The 22,642-nt window shown below is 41.4% G+C and overlaps 1 protein-coding gene across 4 annotated transcripts in view; it reads left to right on the top strand.

The window, feature by feature from the left end:
• ENOX1 (ecto-NOX disulfide-thiol exchanger 1) overlaps window positions 1–22,642 on the top strand; it is a 497,518-nt gene that overhangs the window by 124,539 nt on the left and 350,337 nt on the right. The window lies entirely within an intron of this gene.

The following is a 22,642-nucleotide window of genomic DNA, read 5'->3' as shown; positions in this document are numbered from 1 at the left end:
GGGCATCATCTTTTGGGAAACCATGTGACATTGGTTGGAATCTGGTCCATTGCACACATGAAGAAATTGCTCTTCAGAATATTGTGATGAGCCTTAAGGGTGAGTCACCTCCGGTAGGTGTAGTTTGTAATAGCATCTTGAAAGTGATCAGAGTCCATCAGTGACAGGGAAATCTCCTCAACCCGCTCTTTGCTGTTCCCCTTGAATTTCCTGCAAGGTCCCTGTAACAGATCTAGTCAAATGCCCCCTCTCGGACATCACCAGACTACTCTGTAGAAATCTAAATGCTGAATCCCTCATGTGCTGTAAATCTCGGGTGTCTGAACAGAGTCCAGGTGCTGCCCCTGGTTTTCGATCTCTAGGCACACTTTTGAGATGCAGATTTTCTGCCTAGTACCCCACCTGAAAGTTGAGACCTCCGCATCCAACTGCCCAGCCCCTGGGACTCCTCAGGTTCCTCCATAGCTTGAGCACACCCTCACCCAGAACTCCAGCTGTGTAATGTTTGGGATCCTCAGGTTAACTGTTTGAGGGCAAGAGATAGGTATAACATATCACACAGTCAAACTTTGCACAGGATTCTAAATCACCATTGCTCTTTACTAATAGCACAAAAAATACACAGATCTAGACAAATATAATAAGCCTTATGTGCATTTCCCTGTCTCAGTTTCCTTACCACTCTGGTGCACTCTTTGGGCTGGGATCAGAGTCCCCTGGGGATGTCCTTGGTCCTTCTGATACAGCACATGGCTTATTTTCTCAGCCTTGGAGCACCCCCCCTCTCTCCCCAAGTCTGCTTGCTTTTACTGATCTTGGTTGGTTCTGCAGCTAATCTGCTCACCCTGCCACAAAAGCATTGCCATCTCGTCTCCTCTCTTGCCCAAAATTTCTTGAGTAGGTCTGTGAGTCTCCTCTCTGACACAGCTAGTCTCTGTGGTTTCTAAAGGCTAGCATCATCAACACCTTCTTGGCTTTGTTCTGGATTTGGGGATTTGGAAGGAAAAAAATGGACATTTGTTGAATTCTGAGGACCCACCACTGTACGTGGTCTGGTGTTTGATAGCAAGGGTGGAATCCACACAGACATAGAGGTATTCAAAAATATAGCAATAACATTAGAACAACTTCATAGCATCATCCAGCATTTCCAAGTTGTACATGCAGATTCCCCAAATTGTCACAGCTCTCAGTGACCTTTCTAGCATGCCACTGCTTTATCTGAAACTTTATTACAAGGAAATCATTAGGGAAACAAAGAAATCTATCCTGGCTAGATAGCTATTACGGTGTTACTAAGAACAGAAAATTTTGGAACATAAAATTTCAGTAGCTTTGTTGTGACCACAACATTATTCTATCTTTCCTGTCTTTATGTGTTGTCTTTTTTCTAAAATGGTCATGAGGAAATGAAATGCTCTGTGATCAGCAGCCTGCCCTTGTCCTGACCTCCTTCTAATGGCGACCCTGTGTTTGCTGTTATATTGGCCACCTGCTTCCCTTCAAAGCATCCTCATGCAAAACACAATCAATTCAGAATAATCATTGTATATTTGGAAACGACAAAGCAATTCTCAGAGTCCCACTGATTAGTTTGTATAGCAACCCTACTGTATGTTCTCTCTGCTGCTGGAAAGGCTGGTAGCTGTTTGGCAAGCTGCAGAAGAAGTTTCTTTTCAATAAGCGCTTTTATTTTATTCCAGAGTGTAATATTATTTTTCTAGTGGTGTGACTAGTAAAGAAAATTCACATATAGCTAAATAAATTATTTATAATATAGTGGACATTAACATAAAATGGTTCCAATGATTGTGTACATTCAATTTATTCTAGGTTTTTGGCTCACTCTTTGGAATAATTGTTGCCCAGAAAATTTTTCTGAATACCAGTTATTTGATTACAAGAAAATTGATCCAAGTCTCATACTCAGCTTTGTATAATATTAAGTCTTTATCATTTTGCTTGCCATTTCTGACAGTAGATGGATCTTCCACATATGTCAATTGCTGTATTAACACTGAGGATACTTCTAAGGTGACCAGATAGCAAGGGTGAAAAATCGGGATGGGGGGCAGGGGGTAACAGGCACCTATATAAGACAAAGCCCCAAATATCAGGACTGTCCCTATAAAATCAGGACATCTGGTCACCCTAGATACTTCTAAGAGAGTGAGCACAGGTAGATTAAAGCAGGATCCAGCTCTTGGGGGGCCCCCGGGAACCAGAAAGCCTGGGTTCAAAAGGCATGTGGGAGGGCATCAGAAGAGGACACTGGAGTCTTTAGAACTAGGGATCAGGAGTATCACTGGCACAACATGGAGACAGGAGTGCAATGAGCACTCTTTGGGTTGGAAAAGGGGAGCTTTCTTTAGTTTGGGTGCCCATTGGCTGGTTTGGATCCAGGCCCCATTTTCTTTTGAACTAGTGCTGCATGGAACAGTACTTATGAGTCTCATTGAAATTCCTCCCCAAACTCATCTCATCTTTTTTCAATCAGTTATACAAAGTGAGCCAGGTTTCAGAGTAAGATCCGCCCTTACAAAATCTGGGGCAATAAGGCGTTGTGAATGTGGATCAGTGTAATAAAAAAATCAATATGAAAATCATGTTAAAATGTTTATAAAAGTGTTTGAAAGGTCTGCATTCTGATGGTCAAAATATATTAATGAGCTAGAATGACATATAACATTATTCCAGCTTAAGAGAGAGAGCAGATGATTACAGTCCCAGAGGTTGAGCCTCTAAGACACTGAGCCAAGCTTCATACTGCTGGAGACTTGCTTGCTTTGGAAATTCAATGGTGACTCATTGTTAAACCATATTGTGTGGGGATGAGACTATTTTAGAAAACATGAAAAGTCCTTTGTATAATAGCCTAGGTGCTTGTAACATTGTTCTGCAAAGATTGTAAAAAATATGGACTCCACAGGTAAAGAAATTGCGGGGAAAATACTTTGGTGTGTCCTAACAGTATGGAGAGACTTGGCCAGACATGTAGCTGTGTATATATTTGAAACTTGGGTCTAGGGAAATATTAAACAGATATTCATTCCCACTGAGGTTAACAACAGGATTTATAAAAGCAGGGATGTAATCATTTACATTAAGGGACCCTACATTTTGATGTTGAATGAAAACAGAAGTGTCTCAGTATCTGCTGCTGTTTGTAATCCTACAGAGCCTAGTATGGAGAGTGTAAAATTCATTAACACCCCCCCCCCCCCCCGCAAAAATCTTTAAACAGTACATAAGAGCTGAGAACACTTTGACTTCATAACATCACTCTAAAGAATTACCTCAATGGTCTGTTCCTGCTAATGTAACTTACATTGTTTGAAAAGCTGCTACCTCAACACCCTGGGCTGTTAGTGTTTTGGCACGTAGTCTTGCAGTGGCTCAAAAGGCAACTTCTCTATTTTTCATATGCCAAAAAGAAGAGGCCAGGCTTCAGTCCAAAAGGGAAATGTATATGAAAATATTGTTTTCTGTTGCATAGGAGAATCGAAGAGAGATTGGTGGTGGGGATGAGGGAGGGGAGGAATCACAGGTTTGGAACAAAGTCCAATAATTTATCAGTACTTTGGGATGCTATGACTGGGATGTAAGAGAATTCAAACTCTAATGGAGGAGACTCCTCAGGGATGTTTCAGAAAGGCATGTTGTTCTTGTAACCTCTTACAGTGGTTTTCTGAAAGAACCAAGCAGGAGCCTGGAGTCAAGATTTCCCTTCTGTGGGTAATGATAAATACATTTTCTAGGAAAAAGTAAAGGAAACATGTAATAGAGTATGCAGTAGCCATGCCCAGTGGCTAAGGAACTGCTCCAAAAACATACAAGAATAAACCAGTAAACTTCACCAATAACATAGCTCCTGGATCCTTGCTACCATGAGTTAGAGAATACATGAAGTCAGTGTACAGGGGCAGCCTTACCCCAGGTGTCACAGTAAAATCTCAGAGTTACGAACTGACCAGTCAACCACTCATCTCATTTGGAACCAGATGTACACAATCAGGCAGCAGCAGAGCCAAAAAAAAGAAAAAAGAAAAAAAAAAAAGAAAGAGCAAATATAGCACAGTATTGTGCTAAATGTAAACTACAAAAAAAAAAGGGAGGGGATAGTTTAAAACAAAAGATTTGACAAGGTAAGGAAACTGTTTCTGTGCTTGTTTTATTTAAAGTAAGATGGCTAAAAGCAGCATTTTTCTTCTGCGTAGTAAAGTTTCAAAGTGGTATTAAGTCAATGTTCAGTTGTAAACTTTTGAAAGAAAACCATAATGGTTTGTTCAGAGATACAAACATTTCAGAGTTATGAACAACCGCCATTCCTGAGATGTTCATAACTCAGAGGTTCTATTGTATCTTTTTTTTTTATCCGTTTATATTGTAGAGCCTCTAGATCAGTGAGGTCTTCAGGTAGCCCTTGTGAAAGCCCCTAATGTCACTCCATGGAGAGGATGTAGAACAAATAATCTTGTGGCATTTTCAATAGTTATTTCCCCCCCTGCTTTGGGTTTTCCTCTGGGAGGAGCACATCAGGCAAAATATACTAATTAGTCATCATTAGATTTTCCCTTGTAGAGTATTATGTAGTGTTAAAATTTGAGCTAAATTATGCCCTCATGCATATGCTAGGACTCCACTGATCTTAGTGGGAATTGTATCTGAGGGCAGAATTTGGCCCAGTTTTGTGTATTAGGCACATTTTTCCTCTGGACTTTTATTTTTTTAGAACTGAAAATGACCTCTCTATTGCAGCATTGTTGAAGAATCTGAAAACATTTACTTTCCTTTTCTTGTATTTGGATTGGACTGCATCGCACTGGTCTTGCTGATATTATTATTTATGTGTATTATGGTACTATCTACAGATGCAGACCAAGATTGGGACCACATAGAATAAGAGACAGTTCCTGCCTGATGTGCTTACAGTCTCAATAGACAAGACAGACAAAGTATTTGGGGGAAAAGGATATAATGTGAGCAGACTGAAAAATGGGATGGTTTGCAAATGTCGACTTAGTGCCACAATTTTTTTTTTTTATATTTAGAGTGGAGATTACCTAAACAGAGAGACAAAGGAAGGCAGAGAGGACCCTGGGTGGGAGGTAAGGGAAAAGTGGGGGAAGAAAGGAAGCGGGGAGAACAGATGGAGTGAGGTTGAAGTGAAAATGACTGTGAGGAAAGGGGCGGGAGGGAGTTGGAACAATCAGCACAGTGGAGAGAATGCCCAGAGTAAAAGCTGTAAAAACCAGTCAGATGCTGTCTTAAGGCGTGCTGCGGCTACTTTTCTCTTCTCCTGCCAGGAAATAAAAGCCCCCCCAAGAAAATATGCAGCAGTGAAGACTTGCTGGACCAGAAACTCAGCCTGACTTCAGTCTAGTTTCAAATTTGTGTAGGTGTACAAATATTATAGGTGTAATTACACGTTTGTTTAGCTAAATGGGAACAGTTTAGCTACCCGGTTAACGTGGGCAAAATGAGAAGCCACATTTTGATAAGCCCTTTCCCTCACTTAACTTAGATGGAATAATGATCATTTATAGTTTCCACCTGTAACATTACCAAGTATGGGCATATAAATTAGACTGGAGTTTGGTGCAGTCCTCTAGTTGTGCCATTGTTAATTCTTAACGGTTGTTCAGCAAACTTCATGTTACCTCATAAGGGACTTCAGTAACGCATTTAAAAATAAATAAGTTTGAAATACCCACTGTATTAAACGGCAAAGACACACGCATTCCATAGCTGGGTCTGGTTGAAACAATGCAGATTTTGGGGAGGCTCCATTCAGATGGCCGGACCTGGGAGTAAAATAAAAAAACACAAGGGTGAGAAAGGCTTTTCCAGTGATTTACTCCAGTGTGTGCTGTGATTGTGCTTTTTAAGCACAGCTTATCCGATGGTTATGGGTAGAAAAAGAAAGGAGTCTGGTATTTCCACAGAAACGATATGGGGAATAGGACAATTTGAGACATTCTGTGTCAATTGTTGTGACAATAAAGCGCTTGAAATACATCAAGATGATGATATAGTATGTGGTATGTACCGTATTAGCATGACCCAAAGATATAAATGGGCAGTGATGTAATATATATACTTTTTCTTTCTTCTAAATGATTTTAATTTCATGTTGATTATTTCTCCCACACATTTGTGTGTCTGTATTGTTTATTTGGACTGTAAGCTGTTAGGGGAAGGACCAACTTATTTCATACAAGTAGAGTGCCTGGCACACTCTTGGGCAGTAATTACATAACAAGCAGTAATAGCCAGGATATTTATGAAAACTATACTCTAAACTTCAGCATAATGTCATTTTTAAAAAAAACAATCTTTTCTAATACTACTTTGTCCATCTGTAATGCTTTTTATATGAGGATATCAAAGAACTATCCCAATGTTAGAGTTAGAGCTAAATTTAAATGCATTTCCACATGAATATATCTCTTTTTGGGGTAAGATGCTCCAGAGCCAATAAGTAGTCCTGGGAATGGAAACCACAAAAATGAAAAACAGCAGATGTGAAGCCGTGGCTTTTGAAAACACATGGCTTCCGGTGTCAGCACACAAATGTGCTGACTTAATAACACCAGAGGAACACTCTTCGAGGTCATGGAAAAAATAACACCAAAGTCATTTGTGCTAGTCTAAAAGAAAAACAAAACCCAACAACAACCAAATGTGCATTTGTGCGTGCACACAGAAGTAGATCCCTAGTAAATATGTTTCTCAATATTGCTTTATGGTTTCTCTCTGTCCAAATGAATTACTGTGAAGAATTAAAGCAATCTATAATGTGGGTGCAATTTTTTTTGAGAGAGAAAGCAAGCTTCATACTTGTACATCTGGGTTATTTGCACTAGCAGGAAGGAAAAGGGTAGCGGTGGCACCCATAAGGTACAAAACTTTGAGCAGTAATTCCCTTCAAAAGTAATAATTACTAGAAATTTTAATCCAATTACATTAGCAGGCCTGTGAATTAGCAGGCTTTCATTCTGCTGGAATTGTGTGGAATATTAGTTGAGCAATGCAGCTGAATAACTTGAGGATTTAATTATGACCATTTCTGGGGTTTTTCAGAACATCAAAGACCTAGCTAGCAGATTATGAAGCCAGATGTATTACGTGAAGTAAAAGTTGATCACAATTTTCTGTATCATGTATTAGGCGAAGGTGTAATTCAATGCTTATTGCAAGAAAATGTTATAGCTTTTTATGACAGTTGCCTTTATCTGCTGGAATATGAATTTGCCCTTAAGAAAACTAGTGAAAAAGAAGCAGTCCTTTTTAATTAGTCCAGTACAATCTTGTTAAACTCAAAAGTTTGTGGTGCTGATGCACCAAAGCAAGAAATAAGTTGGTTTTATTTAATACTCAAGATTTTCTAAATGATGCAATGTGAGTAGAAGTTTTTCTTCGGAATTAATTTGGGATTTTAAAGCAATTTAAATATCTCTTTTAAATCCCTGTTCTGAAGTAGGGATGTTGAGAGACATTGATGATTAGCTATAGCATAAGCATAGGTATTTCTGTCAGTGGGTTGACAGGTAGGGTTGCCAACTTTCTAATCGCACAAAACCGACATCCTTGTCCCACCCCGAGGCCCCGCCCCTTCTCCGAGGTCCCACCCCTTCTCCGAGGCCTCATCCCCCACTCTCTCCATACTGACTTTCTCCATCACTCGCTTTCCCCCACCCTCACTCACTTTCACTGGCCTGGAGCCGGGGGTGGGGTGTGGGAGGGGATGAGGGCTCCAGCTGGGGGTGTGGGCCTGAAATCAGGAGTTCAGGGTGCGGGAGGGGGCTCTGGGTTGGGGGTTGGGGTGCAGAAGGGGGCTCTGGCTCTGGCTGGGGGGATGGGCCCTGGGGTGGGGCCAGGGATGAGGGGTTTGGGGTGCAGGAGGTGGCTCTAGGCTGGAGCCAAGGGGTTCGGACTGTGGGAATGGGCTCAGGGCTGGGGCAGGCAGTTGGAGTGATGGAGGAGGTACGGGCTCTGGCTGAGGATGTGGGCTCTGGGGTGGGGCCTGGGATGAGGGGCTTGGGGTGCAGGAGAGGTTTACTTTACAGTGTGTTAAACTGATAATATACTAAACCAGACATGTTATCCTGAAATTATAAGACCACTACTACCAACCAGCATAATAATCATGTTTCAGCTATTTAGAATCAAAATTATGTGTCAAATTCATTGGTGGTATAAGTGTGTGAAAGACCATTGACGTCAGTGGAGCTTATCCCATTTACACCAGCAGAAAAATTGGCTCGATTAGGACTTTAAATGCATTTCCCTTTATTCCTCATATCTTCCCTTCTATTGATACAGACTGGTATAAATCCAGTGTAGTATATCATACAGATTGGTACGGGAATATTGTATAGATTAGTATAGCTCCATTTCCCTCAAAAGTGCTGAATTCATCACATCTTTCCAACAGCCCCTAAATAAAAGTGATTTAGTTTATATCCATAAGAACTTCTGTGAACAACTGTAAAAACAATTTGTACAAGTTTTTAAAGAAAAGCATAATGTGTTAGGAGAAGTATGTTTCCTAAAGATAGCTGAGAGTTACAGTACAATAGATATTTCTTCTATGATTTCCCATGAAGGGGTTGTATTAATTGTAACAGACAGTTGTGAAAAATGTCCCTTTATATGCTAGTACTGCTGGAAAAATTCTGTAGGGAACAATCCTTCCTTGGGAGGGGATGGATTAGGCCTCTTCTATCTAGCAAGCCTTTTCCATTTCTGTCCACAATAATTAAGGGAAATACCTTGTTCAAATTTTACTGTGGCACCATACAATTTATGTGAGAAATCTACATCTGATTTTAATGGAAACATATTTTGTTAGCAGCAAGATGGCATGTCAGGACTCATCTGGAGAAGGTGTGCCCAGTTCTTCTCCTGACATCTGGTTAGTGGCAGACATAAAATTCCCCTTGTGAATCACTGCAGTGCTACAGAGCCTGACTATCCATGTTCCTTCTCTCTCAAGTCATTCATTATCACACCCTTGGATGGGGGGAGTTATGGTTTACTTAAGGAGAATTCCAATGGAATAGAAGATGTGAGAAACTTGAAGAAATAAATTTCAAGTCCTCATATTGCAGATGTTGTAAAGTTTAGCTCTTGTTTATGGCATTACTTCAAATGATCTTAAAACTGTATTTTAATTTTTTTTAAGTATCAATTATTGCTATAATTTGTCCTTTCCTACGTATGTAGTTTAGTTCACTGTAGGGCAATGAGGTTGAAGTCAGCAAGATGGCCGCCATTGCCCTACAGTGAAACTGCATGTGGAAGCGAGGCGGCCCTTAATAAAGTTGGCTGCTGCCTCCTGCTGTTTTTCAATGGGATTGAAGTTATGTCTGCAGGCAAAATGGCTGCCACTCTAGGGTTCGGGGTCTAGATGCTGACACAAGGACTATAAGGCCCTCAGAAGAGAGCTGAGATAGGGAGAGTGAAGGGTGGTAGGACACTGGGGTTAACCGTTAAATTTAGGGGGTACAGGGTGACTTGGGGAGGAGGAAGGAGACTGGGGGTATGCAGAGGATAGTGATGGGATGGGATTGGATGGCAGCTCCCTCAGCCAGGTGGCAGTGGTGGTGGAGACTCCCCTCCAGGCAGCCAGAGGAAGCACCTGTCGAAGGAGCTCCTGTGATGATGTGGAAAGTTCCTCTGCTCCTGCAGAGGAGGGCTGGACAGAGCTCTTTGTGAGAACCTCAGGGCTGAGGACACAAACCTGACCTGCCACTGAGCTCTGCTTCCTTCAAAGTACATTGTTGAGAGGGTCCTGAGGCAATGGGGGACCCTGGGCCTAGCAGCATCACTTCCTGCCTTCCACTGCCTTGGAATGTCTCCTCTACTTGGGATCTGGGCAGAGGACAAGCCCTGCAAGGTATGCCGCTAGGCAAGGGAGAGGAGAAGCTGGGGAGGCAGTGTTGCTGGGTCTGTTACCTGGGGTTTTCTCAATCCAGACCTCTTGGTAACTTTACTGTTTGCGAGGCGGTGTTAGGAAATAAATCAGTGGGGACACGGCAAATCCGTCCAATTAAAAATTGGCACAAACCCAAAATGCTTTTATCCAAAATTTTATTTTAGATCTATTTTATTAGATCTCCAGCACATACAGATATGCAAAAGGTTAGAGGTCCCCAAATCTATAGTTACCCCAAATCTGGAGAGGTCTTGAGTGTTGAACGACAAGGTTCAGGTGGCCAGCCCTCTGCCTGTCGCTGGGGATTTCAAGGGATGTCCAGAAGGTCAAATCCAAATCACTCAGACCTCTTTCCCTTTTTATGCTCAAAATGTCACATAGCTTGTCAGCCACCAATAACCAGTGAGCAAGCTGTTTAAGAAGTTTCAAGATGTTAGTTATGTAGATGTGTTTTTGGAGCGTTTACACTCTCAGTGGCCCCGACACACACACCAGAAGTCAAATATAGATAGACTTCCTGTCTTTCCAAAACCACATACTTCAGCAATTTGAAAGAAGCAATACAGGATGGTGCAGGCTCATGCTCAATTCTTGTGGTCACTCCTTCTCCCCTTCTGGCCTGCCTACTTATGCTAAGGCTACTGCAAAGGCCTTACAGCTGCTTTTGGCAATAAGCATAGTAATCGATATTCCAATACTGTCAGTGGCCTAAACATTTTGCTGGGCTATCAAAATCTCCCCTAAGTGGTCCAAGGAAGGGGAGAAGCCTTGGGGGGGCAGCAAGATGGAGGATGGGGGTTGGCTGAGAGTCAAGACAATTGTAGGAAATGTATGGCAGTTCCCCTATCTTAGGGGTGAGGAAAGGCTAAGCGGAGTCTCCAGCTGAGCAATGGCATGCATTTTTGTGTGCAATGAAGACTGACTTTTCAACCTAAAATTATCACACACACATAACCAGAAGAGTAGAGGGGGTTTAAAAACTCAGAAGACAGACTAAAAATCATGGTTTAATGGTGTTTTTAAAATCTTTTGATTTGTGGGGCCAATCTCATGATTTGTTGGGGATCTGACTCATGCTTTTTGATCTCTTGAGGTTGTCAATACTGAACATTGTAAACTTTGAGTTTGCTTTTTCATAATGGCTAGAGGGAAATAATTGTCTTTCGTTCACTGTAATATCCTGACAGTATTCAAAATTACTCCACAGCTTGTAGCATTCATGGCTAAATTCACGCTAGGGCAAAATACCTGACATGGCCTATTCACCACTTAAGGCCAAAGATGGCGCTTAGGTGAGATTTAGGTGGTGCATAGGCCCTTGCAGGTCATCTGTGGCATAGCATCCCAATAGAGGACACTAAAGTATGTTTATGTTTAGGAATTTAGAGTAGTCTAAGGAACTGATTAATGAGAGAGGACAGTATACATGGAGAAAGGAGTAAAGCTGAATGTTGTGCTGTCTTGGTGTTCTCTCTCTTTAAGGTTGAATATTGAACATGATGTCACCCATGAGTCAGCTTCTGCAGATACCTGAAATCAGAATGTAAAAATATTGGAAAAAACAAAAAAACAGAAAACAGTAATCCTAGCAACCTACAAGAATCCTGTTCCCAAGCAAATGAATGTGAAAAGGGGCGTGTTCAGGCAATTGGACATTCTTTAGATCATAATGGGGAAATTATGAAATTGCAACAGGGATGGATAAAGAGGAAAACAAAATACTCTATTAGCTATAATGGGCAAAGGCCACCACATATTCCAATGCATCTGGAATATGTCAGCAGCAGGCTGGTGGAACCCACTGAAAATCCTAGAAGTGCTTCCAAAGTATCTTCAAACTGTGTAAAATGGCTAACTTGTGCAATTACCAAAACTTAAAAGATTGACTGGAGTGACAAGACATCCCGATAAAATCGGGACTGTCCTGATATCAAGCAGTTTGTCCTGCATCCCGACTGAAGTACGGTTGGGATGCCATTTGTCCTGATATTTTGTTTTGGGCGTTTCCCCCCCCCTCTTGTTGCTTAGGCAGCGGTGACCGGCAGGGGGAGCGCCTTTTCAATTGTTACACTCACCCAGCACTTCAGCGGCAGGTCCCTCAGTCGCCGACGGTATTCGGTGGCATTTCGGCAGAGGGTACTTCCTTCTTTGGCGGCAAGTGCCAAAAGCTGAAGTGCCCGCTGCTGAAGTGCCGCCGAAGGCTCGGTGGGTGAGCATAACAATTGAAAAGGCGCACCCCCTGAGGCGGTCCCGATATTTTGGAATTCTCATCTGGTCACCCTAAGATTGACTAATTTGTGAAAATTAGCAATATGGATGGAAGATTCAGGAGCCAGAACTCTTCCTAGAGGTAGAGACATGTGCATAGTTACTGAATAAGCGCGCATCCAAATTCAGAGCATACGTGGAGTAGAGACAGAGCTAATTCACAAAATAGCACAGAAAGAGCATGAAAAAACAATGAAAAATGCATCAAAATTTGTGCAAAAGCAAATGCTCAAATATGAAGCATAGAAGACAAACTAAATGCAAAACTGATCAATACAGGCTCTGGAGAAAACCATGATGAGGCCATATTGTTCCCTTTATACCTTTTTATGAATACAGATTTGGCCTTAAGCGGCAAGGTATGAGTGATTAATTGATGAGGCAGAAAGTGGTACCTTTATCTTTATTGAAATAGTGCACAAAAATATTTGCATACAATACGTAATCTTTGTGGAAACTAGAACTTGCAGCTGATTATACAAGTGTTTTCAAGATCAATTCCCGAAACAAGACTACTTACAAATTACCTGTTTATCACTTACAACGTTCCTCTTTTTACAAGTGACAGTTACGCGGGTCCCCTTTGGTACACATTGCAAATTTCCAAGCACATATAGCAGGGTTTCTCAAACGGGTCACCGCTTGTATAGGGAAAGCCCCTGGCGGGCCGGGACAGTGTGTTTACCTGCCCCATCCACAGGTCCAGCCGATCGTGGCTCCCACTGGCCGCGGATCGCTGCTCCGGGCCAATGGGAGCTGCTGGAAGCGGTGCGGACCGAGGGACTTACTGGCTTTCCCTATACAAGCAGCGACCCCTGTTTGAGAAACCCTGACATATAGCAATGTCTAGATTTTCCATACTAATGGGATTAGTACATTTTATAGTTAAAAACACTTACTTCGATAAACAGGCTATTATAGTTAGCGACTAAACTTTGCATTCTTAATACTATCAATAAAGGTCAACCATCTTAGTTTCATCACTCTGCATTATTATTACAAATTATTCTTAAAGCTTGCTAGGGGTTTGGTTCACTTAACAATAGGCCTTTACTTAACAACAGGTCCTTTAGCCTAATGCTGAACAATATGCAATAATTGTGACAAGACACATCATTATGCCTAAAAATTGCAGACAAGAAAAACAAAGAAAACAAAAATGGCACCGTATTGAGGAAGCAAGTAGTGATTCAGAGGATGAGATTTTGCATATATGACAATAATGCAGTGCAAAACAGAAATAGTAAATGGTTTGAAAAGCTCGTACTAGCCCCAGATGCAAAGACAAGGCATCAGCACACAAACAAACAGGAAATTGAATTCCAAACAGACACTGGGGCATCAGTGAATGTGCTAGGCTACAAAGACTTCATCAGTATTATGCAGGAGAAAAAAATGAAATTGCAACCAAGCAAAGCTAAATTAAAATGATATGATGGCACAATTGTATTAACACTAGGATAAAATAAATTACAAGCAGAATACTGTGGAAAGGTATACAGGCTGAAATTTCAGGTAGAAGGCTTTAATAGCAGCTGGGTACAAACTTGATGTCAAGATGTACACTTTCCTTGATCCCTATAGCCCTAGCTTTATTACAATCAGCAGTGGAAGGAGTAACAGGCAAAAAAGAAGAGAGACTCAGAGGCCAAAGCCTATCATGACTGAAAAGTTAAGACCTTTTAGAACTACAACCCAGGGACCTTGTCAAGATTAAATTGTTTCCTCAGGATAAATCATGTACTTCAAAGCAAACTATGTATGTTGAACAGATAAACCATCACTCACGTAACATAGCAGTGGATGGGCATATATTTCACCAAAACTGCAAATATATTCACCCACTATGAACACAAGACAAAAACACAGCTGTGGAGGATGGTGAAATATGCACTCTGTCAAGTCTTGATCAGTAGGAGATGGAAGGACCACAGGCCTATAAGCAACCAATAGATACTGGAAAAGACTATCAAAACACCACACAACCAGAAAAACTCATGGGCAAGATAGTGTCTCCTGTCATCACAGGCTTTTGCTCGCTCCAACAGCAAATGGCCAGCAAAGGTTTACATAAAGCTTTGTACAATACTGAGGCTTGAAAGAACCCTCCCAAATGTAGAGGAAAATACCCTAGTTGTCAAGCAAGTTGAGTTATTTAATTAAAAAAAAGTTGGTGTTAAGTTTTATATATGATGACATAGGTTTTATGGGGGTTGAACAGAATGTATGTAGAAGTATGCAAGCTGGTTATGATCATGTTTAATTTTGTTATCTCAAATATGTGACAAAAATGATGTTACAATAACTAGCTTCCCAATAGGGGGCACTATAGTATGCTTGTGCATAGGATTTAAAGAATTCTACTTTCAGGAATTTCCTGATGAGCAAGAACAGCATCCTGAAGGAAGGATATTAGAAAATATCTGGTTCTCATATAATACTGTTACACAACCTCATGGTCTATTTCTCGGTGATTTATCACAAACAGGCAGAGTCCCCAGAGTTGTGGCATAAGCATGATCTCAGTAAAGAAAGGAAGCACATCTATATATGTTTGTGAGTGGTTGACAAGACAGTTCCCTTCAGCTGCTGTTGGTATGACTAAAGCATTACATATTACTAAACTGTTATGAGATACACAATTGGTTGGGCTCACTTATAGGGCTAACGTGACAAAAGCGTGTGGCAACTGTCTTATTTTATTCTCCAACCAAGCATAAAACTCAAATTTTAAGAGGATTCTATATTTGGTTTAGACTTAGTTTCATTTTACAGACCTTATTTAAATCTACTTTAATTAGATGATTATACAGTAAGTTATATTTAAGTTGGGTTTTACTTGGCTTGAAGACATGTACATACAGCCACAATGAAATTTTAATTACACTCACTCTGTTAAAATAACTGATGGTCTGTGAATTACGGTAAAAACACCTGAAATATATCTAATTTAATCTACCTACCAGCCACCCAGGCACTGCCTGCCTGCCTACCTGCCATGATTCTGAATGTGGAATGATCAGGGGATGGAGATGCCCCCTGCTCTGCTGCCGCCTGGGATCATCACTGCATTCCATAAACTGTGTTCAGTACAAACTTTGATACTGTTTTTAGTTCGCACAGTCAACTTGTGGAACTCCTTGCCTGAGGAGGTTGTGAAGGCTAGGACTATAACAGAGTTTAAAAGAGAACTGGATAAATTCATGGTGGTTAAGTCCATTAATGGCTATTAGCCAGGATGGGTAAGGAATGGTGTCCCTAGCCTCTGTCTGTCAGAGGGTGGAGCTGGATGGCAGGAGAGAGATCACTTGATCATTGCCTGTTAGGTTCACTCCCTCTGGGGCACCTGGTATTGGCCACTGTCGGTAGATAGGATACAGGGCTAGATGGACCTTTGGTCTGACCCGGTACGGCCTTTCTTATGTTCTTATGTTATGTTCATGGTATATTGTTTAATGGGGAAACTGAAGGTGAATACTAATGATATTCTAATCAGCTCATCTAATTACCAAGGTTAGTGAATTTATTTATTTTTTTTAATTAAAGGGTAAAATTTTGGCTGGCATTTACTCATGGAGGTGTGTGAGAACAGTTAAGACCAAAGTGGGGATGCAGGATAAAAGTGACTGACATGATTCTGATTCTCTCAAACTCATGGTTAGATGGCTTCATGGGACCTCTGTGGGTGGTGAAAAAATGGTGCCTCAGAAGAGATCTCAGAGCAGTGTCTAAGGATCAGGAGATATAGCACATGGATGTTAATCTGCACAACTCATGATATGACCTCTTGTGCTCTTGCTACATGCAGTTCTTTTTATTGTGGGAGCATTGCTTGGGGCTGGCACCAGCCACAATCCAAATGAAGAATAATGTTTCTTTTGCGGTGTTAATGTGTGCCCACTTCCTGGCCAATCCGGAATTTGTCTCCATACATGTTTTCAATATAATAAAAAAAAATACTTAAAAATCAAATAATGATTTACTGCCTTGACCAGCTGGTCATCCAAGCCAAGACGCAGGAAATAACACTTAAAACTGTTGTAAGTTTCCTTATACTTTTAAAAATAATTCAAATAACTATTACATTATTTTTATAGAAATTTGTTTAGACTTACAATAGCTTTGAAAATCTGTGCCTATCCTATGGGAGTGAACCACTTTTCAAATGAAAAAAAGTTCCATTCAATTACATCATGTAATGGCAGACAGCTAAAAAGTGACGTTTTTAAAGTGCTTATATATCAATGCTAGAAGTCTAAATAATAAGATGGGTGAACGAGAGTGCCTCGTATTAAATGAAGATATTGAAATAATAGGCATCATAGAAACTTGATGGAATGAGGATAATCAATGGGACACAGTAATATCAGGGTACAAAATATATCGGAAGGACAGAACAGGTCTTGTTAGTGGGGGAGTGGCACTATATGTGAAAGAAAGCGAAGAATCTAATGAAGTAAAAATCTTAAATGAACCAAACTGTATGATAGAATCTCTGTGGATAGTAATTCCATGCTTGAATAATAAGAATATAGCAGTAGGGATATATTACTGATCACCTGACCAGGATGGTGATAGTGACTGTGAATGCTCAGAGAGATTAGAGAGACTATTAAAATTAGACTCACTGAAGGACTGTTTGGATATGTGGACTCCCTACTCAGACCCTACGCCACAAGCACTCCCAGCTATCTCTGTGACACCACAGATTTCCTGAGAAAACTACAATGCATTGGTGACCTCCCAGAAAACACCATCCTAGCCACCATGGATGTAGAGGCTCTCTACACAAACATCCCACACACAGATGGAATACAAGCTATCAGGAACAGTATCCCTGATGATGACACAGCACAACTTATTGCTGAGCTCTGTGACTTTATCCTCACGCACAATTATTTCAAATTTGGTGACAATATATATCTCCAGACCAGTGGCACCGCTATGGGCACCCACATGGTCCCACAATATGCCAACATTTTTATGGCTGGCCTGGAACAATGCTTCCTCAGCTCTCGTCCACTCATGCCCCTTCTCTACCTACGCTATATTGATGACATCTTCATCATCTGGACCCATGGGAAGGAGACCCTGGAAGAATTCCACCATGATTTCAACAGCTTCCACCCCACCATCAACCTCAGCCTGGACCAATCTACACAGGAGGTCCACTTCCTAGACACCACTGTACAAATAAGCGATGGCCATATTAACACCACCCTATACCGAAAACCCACTGACCACTATGCCTACCTTCATGCCTCCAGCTTCCACCCCGGTCACACCACACGATCCATCGTCTACAGCCAAGCACTGAGGTACAATCGCATCTGCTCCAACCCCTCAGACAGAGACCAACACCTACAAGATCTTCACCAAGCATTCTCAAAACTACGATACCCACACAAGGAAATAAAGAAACAAATCAACAGAGCCAGACCTGTACCCAGAAGCCTCCTGCTACAAGACAGGCCCAAAAAAGAAACCAACAGAACTCCACTGGCCATCACCTACAGTCCTCAGCTTAAACCTCTCCAACGCATCATCAGTGATCTACAACCCATCCTGGACAATGATCCCTCACTTTCACAGACCTTGGGAGGCAGACCAGTCCTCGCCCACAGACAACCTGCCAACCTTAAGCATATTCTCACCAGCAACCACGCACCGCACCATAACAACTCTAACTCAGGAACCAACCCATGCAACAAACCTCGATGCCAACTCTGCCCACATATCTACACCAGCAACACCATCACAGGACCTAACCAGATCAGCTACAACATCACCGGCTCATTCACCTGCACATCCACCAATGTTATATATGCCATCATATGCCAGCAATGCCCCTCTGCTATGTACATTGGCCAAACTGGACAGTCACTATGCAAGAGGATAAATGGACACAAGTCAGATATCAGGAACGGCAATATACAAAAACCTGTAGGAGAACACTTCAACCTCCCTGGCCACACAATAGCAGATGTAAAGGTAGCCATCCTACAGCAAAAAAATTTCAGGACCAGACTCCAAAGAGAAACTGCTGAGCTCCAGTTCATTTGCAAATTTGACACTATCAGATCAGGATTAAACAAAGACTGTGAATGGCTATCCAACTACAGAAGCAGTTTCTCCTCCCTTGGTGTTCACACCTCAACTGCTAGCAGAGCACCTGACCCTCCCTGATTGAACTAACCTCGTTATCTCCATACTGATTTATACCTGCCTCTGGAGATTTCCATTACTTGCATCTGAAGAAGTGAGGTTCTTACCCACGAAAGCTTATGCTCCCAATACTTCTGTTAGTCTTAAAGGTGCCACAGTACCTTCTGTTGCTTTTTACAGATTCAGACTAACACGGCTACCCCTCTGATATTAAAATTAATAACTGAGCTATCCCTCCCCTCAAATCTTGGAGTCATTGTGGATAGTTCTCTGAAAACATCCACTCAATGTGCAGTGGCCGTCAAAAAAGTGAACAGAATGTTGGGAATCATTAAGAAAGGGATAGATAATAAGACAGAAAATATCATTTTGCCTCTTTATAAATCCATGGTAGGCCCACATCTTGAATATTGTGTGCAGATGTGGTCGCCCCATCTCAAAAAAGATATATTGGAATTGGAAAAGTTTCAGAAAAAGGCAACAAAAATGATTAGGGGTATGGAATGGCTTCCATATTAGGAGAGATTAATAAGACTGGGACTTTTCAGCTTGGAAAAGAGATGAGTAAGGTGGGATATGATTGCGGTCTATAAAATCATGACTGGTGTGAAGAACGTAAATAAGGAAATGTTATTTACTCCTTCTAATAACACAAGAACTAGGGGTGCCCAAATGAAATTAATAGGCAGAAGGTTTAAAACAAACAAAAGGAGGTATTTCTTCACACAATGCACAGTCAACCTGTGGAACTCTTTGCCAGAGGATGTTGTGAAGGCCAAGATTATAACAGGGTTCAAAAAGAACTAGATAAATTCATGGAGGATAGATAATCAATAACTATTAGCCAGGATGGGCAGGGATGGTGTCCCTAGCCTCTGTTTGCCAGAAGCTGGAAATGGGTGACGGGGAATGGATCACTTGATGATTACCTCTTCTGTTCATTCTCTCTGGGGCACCTGGCATTGGCCACTGTCAAAAGAGAGGATACTGGGGTAGATGTGGATACTTTGGTCTGACCCCATATCGCCGTTCTTATATTTCTACTGGTAAAATTCAGTCTGAGTTCCCACAAGAATAACCAATTTATGGTGGCTGCAAAATCTGAGTTCCAGCGGTATGAGTCACCAACTCAGTCACAAAGAATAGTTAACAGAAACAGGTCATGTGTCTTAATTATATGAGCAAGAGAGAGAGAGAGAATCCAAGGTGAAATAATGTATTTTAAAGGGTTGTTGGCATAAATTTAGGATGGCTACATTACTCACAAATGGTGGAATGTAGAGGACATTAAGAGATACAATGGGTATGATTAAAAATTTACTGCCAATGAAACCTTTAAACTATACCACCCAGTCCCCTTTTGGGGTGGCGAGGGGTAGGGGGGATTGTCACATTTTATAGAAAATCTGTTACAGCTTTGTTCCTAAAATGTTAGAATTGGCTACGAATAGGGTTTTGAGGCCCCAGCTTTTTTGCTGCCCCAAGTGGCGAAGGGGAAAAAAATAAAATAAATAAAGCCGTGATTGGCGGCACTTCGGCGGCAGTTCTACCACGCCGCTTCATTCTTCAGCAGCAATTTGGTGGCTGGTCCTTCCCTCCGAGAGAGACTGAGGGACCCGCCACCAAAGACCCGTACATGCTGCCCCTTTTCATTAGCCGCCTCAAGCACCTGCTTCCTGTGCTGGTGCCTGGAGACGGTCCTGTAAGGGAGAGATGTGTGGCTTTCTGGAGAGAAAGAATCTAGGTTGTGGGCTGGACAGTTCTGAGGGAGGAACCTTAGGAATGTCAGTGCCTGGGGTGAAGGGTTGAACTTATCACGGTTACCTTTGTTGTTCCCTACCTGCTTCTTAACTGAGCTGAACCCCAGAAGGGGTGTGTGTTTGGACCTCATATAAAGTGTGAACTGTGTCTATAGTTGGGAAAAGACACAATGTCCTAGTCAAATATATCAAATATTATGATTAAAAGAGAGAACAAAAGAAAAGCCTAACAATCCCCCCCAACCCACATTGGCTACCTGCAGTCCAGTGGGAGCACTCTGCATGCACAGGAAGGAGGACTGAGTTTGAATATCATCCTCTTGTTCCCCCTTGTCCAATCACTGTTTCCAAGTTTCTTTACCAGTATGTTTGTAAGGGAGGTTGTGGAATCTCCATCTCTGGAGATATTTAAGAGTAGGTTAGATAAATGTCTATCAGGGATGGTCTAGACAGTATTTGGTTCTGCCATGCGGGCAGGGGACTGGACTCGATGACCTCTCACGGTCCCTTCCAGTCCTAGAATCTATGAATCTATGAAAAAATTTGATGCTATTTGCTTCCTGTCTGTTGCTGGGTTGCAGGTCAGGGAACAGGATCAGGAATGATCAGAATGGGAAAGCAGTGGAGTGGGGAGGATCATGTTAGCCGCCCTATGTGCACTACAGGATCGCTCCATGCCCGGGCTGATGCCAACTTGTGGGAAATACTGGCATTTATGTGGTGGGTTTATTTAATTTCCAAATGTAACAATACCCTCCCAGAGATTAGCGGGGTTCTATAGTACTAGGAAATCTTCTTAGTCCTCATCCTTTTCTCCTGCTTTCATAAATCTTCATCTCACCTTTACTTCTCTTCTTCCTCTAATTCATGCTAGCTCTATTGATACTGGTCTAAACCTGGTCTTCGAAAATTCATATTCACACTCTTCACTGCCCACTGTCATTCCCACCTTGCATGCTCTACCCTATTAAATTTGTTTCCATCCACTTCCTTCCCTTCTTCTGCTCCCTCTGGAACACATGCTACCGCTAAATGAAAAAAATAAAATAGTAGTAGTATCAAGATGTGTATAGAATGAACCTAATTAACCATGTAATCTCATTACAATCCTTGTCCTCCCTTCCCCTTTTCTCTCCCCTACTGTTTATTGTTCTCTTTTGCTGCATCACTTCTGAAATTAGCTTGTAAACTCCTTGGGGCATGAAGACTGTCTTTTGTTTATGTGAAGCACCTACCCACTTTAGACACTATACTAACAATAATCCTCCTCATATAAAACTATTTGCACTGACTACTCACAGTGTAGCATCTGCACCTAATTACTGGGGAAGTCTGCCTTATTCACATTAGTTAAACAACAATTAATCTTGATAGGAAACAAAATGACTAATAATAACTAGCCAGTTCCAGCATTAAGACAGACCAGATTGCTGAGAATAGTTTAGTGATTGATAATGGACAAGAATGGAAAAGGGACCTTGGGAGCCCAATTTACTGAAAATGCAAAGGAGCTTTATGGAAATCCCACATACTCTACACTGGGTGATATTCTGCACTAATATTTCAGTTTTATTATTAGACAGAAAAAAATAAAGTTCCCAAGATGCAAAAAAACAAAAAGGGCTAGATAAAAATGTGCTTACTCAATGCATAATGCATTAACTATATTTTGTTCCATTTGCACAGAGCAAAAGAGAACAAATAACCAATGTTTTTGGCCCCTTCTGGGCCTTTGTCAAGAAGAATTTCCCTCAGCAGTTTGGTGGCGAAAAGAGAGAAAAAAAAAAAAAAGACGTAGACAAGTTTTTTAATGGGTTCCTCACGTGGACCTACAAATCTGTATCTACAATTACTCATGTTTTTCTTTTTCTGTGCCCAGTGACTTTTAGTTGTGAATAATAGAATGTATATTTCTAGGTATTGAATTAATGGGTGGAAACTCACGCCCACTGATCAAATAGGCAAGGCTCAGTCCTGCAGACCTGACTGTTGCAAGCAGCTGTTACTCAATGGAAGTAGTTGTATTGAAGTTAATGGGGCTATTTGTATGTGTAAGGGTTTGTTGGATGAGGCTTTTACACACACAGTCTATTATTTGTACCAATGAGTAACTGTCCTCAGAACTGAGAGTGTAAATTTAGAAACTGTTTGTCATGTTAGCCTTAAATCTTCTTACAATCTGGGTGTAAGTAAAGTAGTTTTAAAGGCTGTAACTTAAAACCAACTTTTTTCTTCTGAGAGAAGCTCCTGCCTACTGTTCACGCCAAAGTTAACTTAGGTTCTGACTCAAGTGCTGTCCCCACCCCAAATTCTGTCCACACCCAAAAACCTCTTGCTCAAGTGAGGTGATGCTTTATAGCTGAAGTAACTGGGACATCTGGGAGTGTAGGCTTAAGCCTGAGTTTGGCTTACACTCAAACTGCCAACAGGGCTCTGCACTGTGGCCGTAGGCAGGATTTATTGTAGACTTTTTCATGCCATCTCCTGAAGTATAGAACATATGGCAAGT

The sequence above is a fragment of the Trachemys scripta genome, chromosome 1 (assembly GCF_013100865.1).
Source record: "Trachemys scripta elegans isolate TJP31775 chromosome 1, CAS_Tse_1.0, whole genome shotgun sequence".
In the NCBI taxonomy this organism is placed as follows: domain Eukaryota; kingdom Metazoa; phylum Chordata; order Testudines; family Emydidae; genus Trachemys; species Trachemys scripta.
Note: the sequence above shows the minus strand (reverse complement) of the source record. Positions and strands in the feature narration are given on the sequence as shown.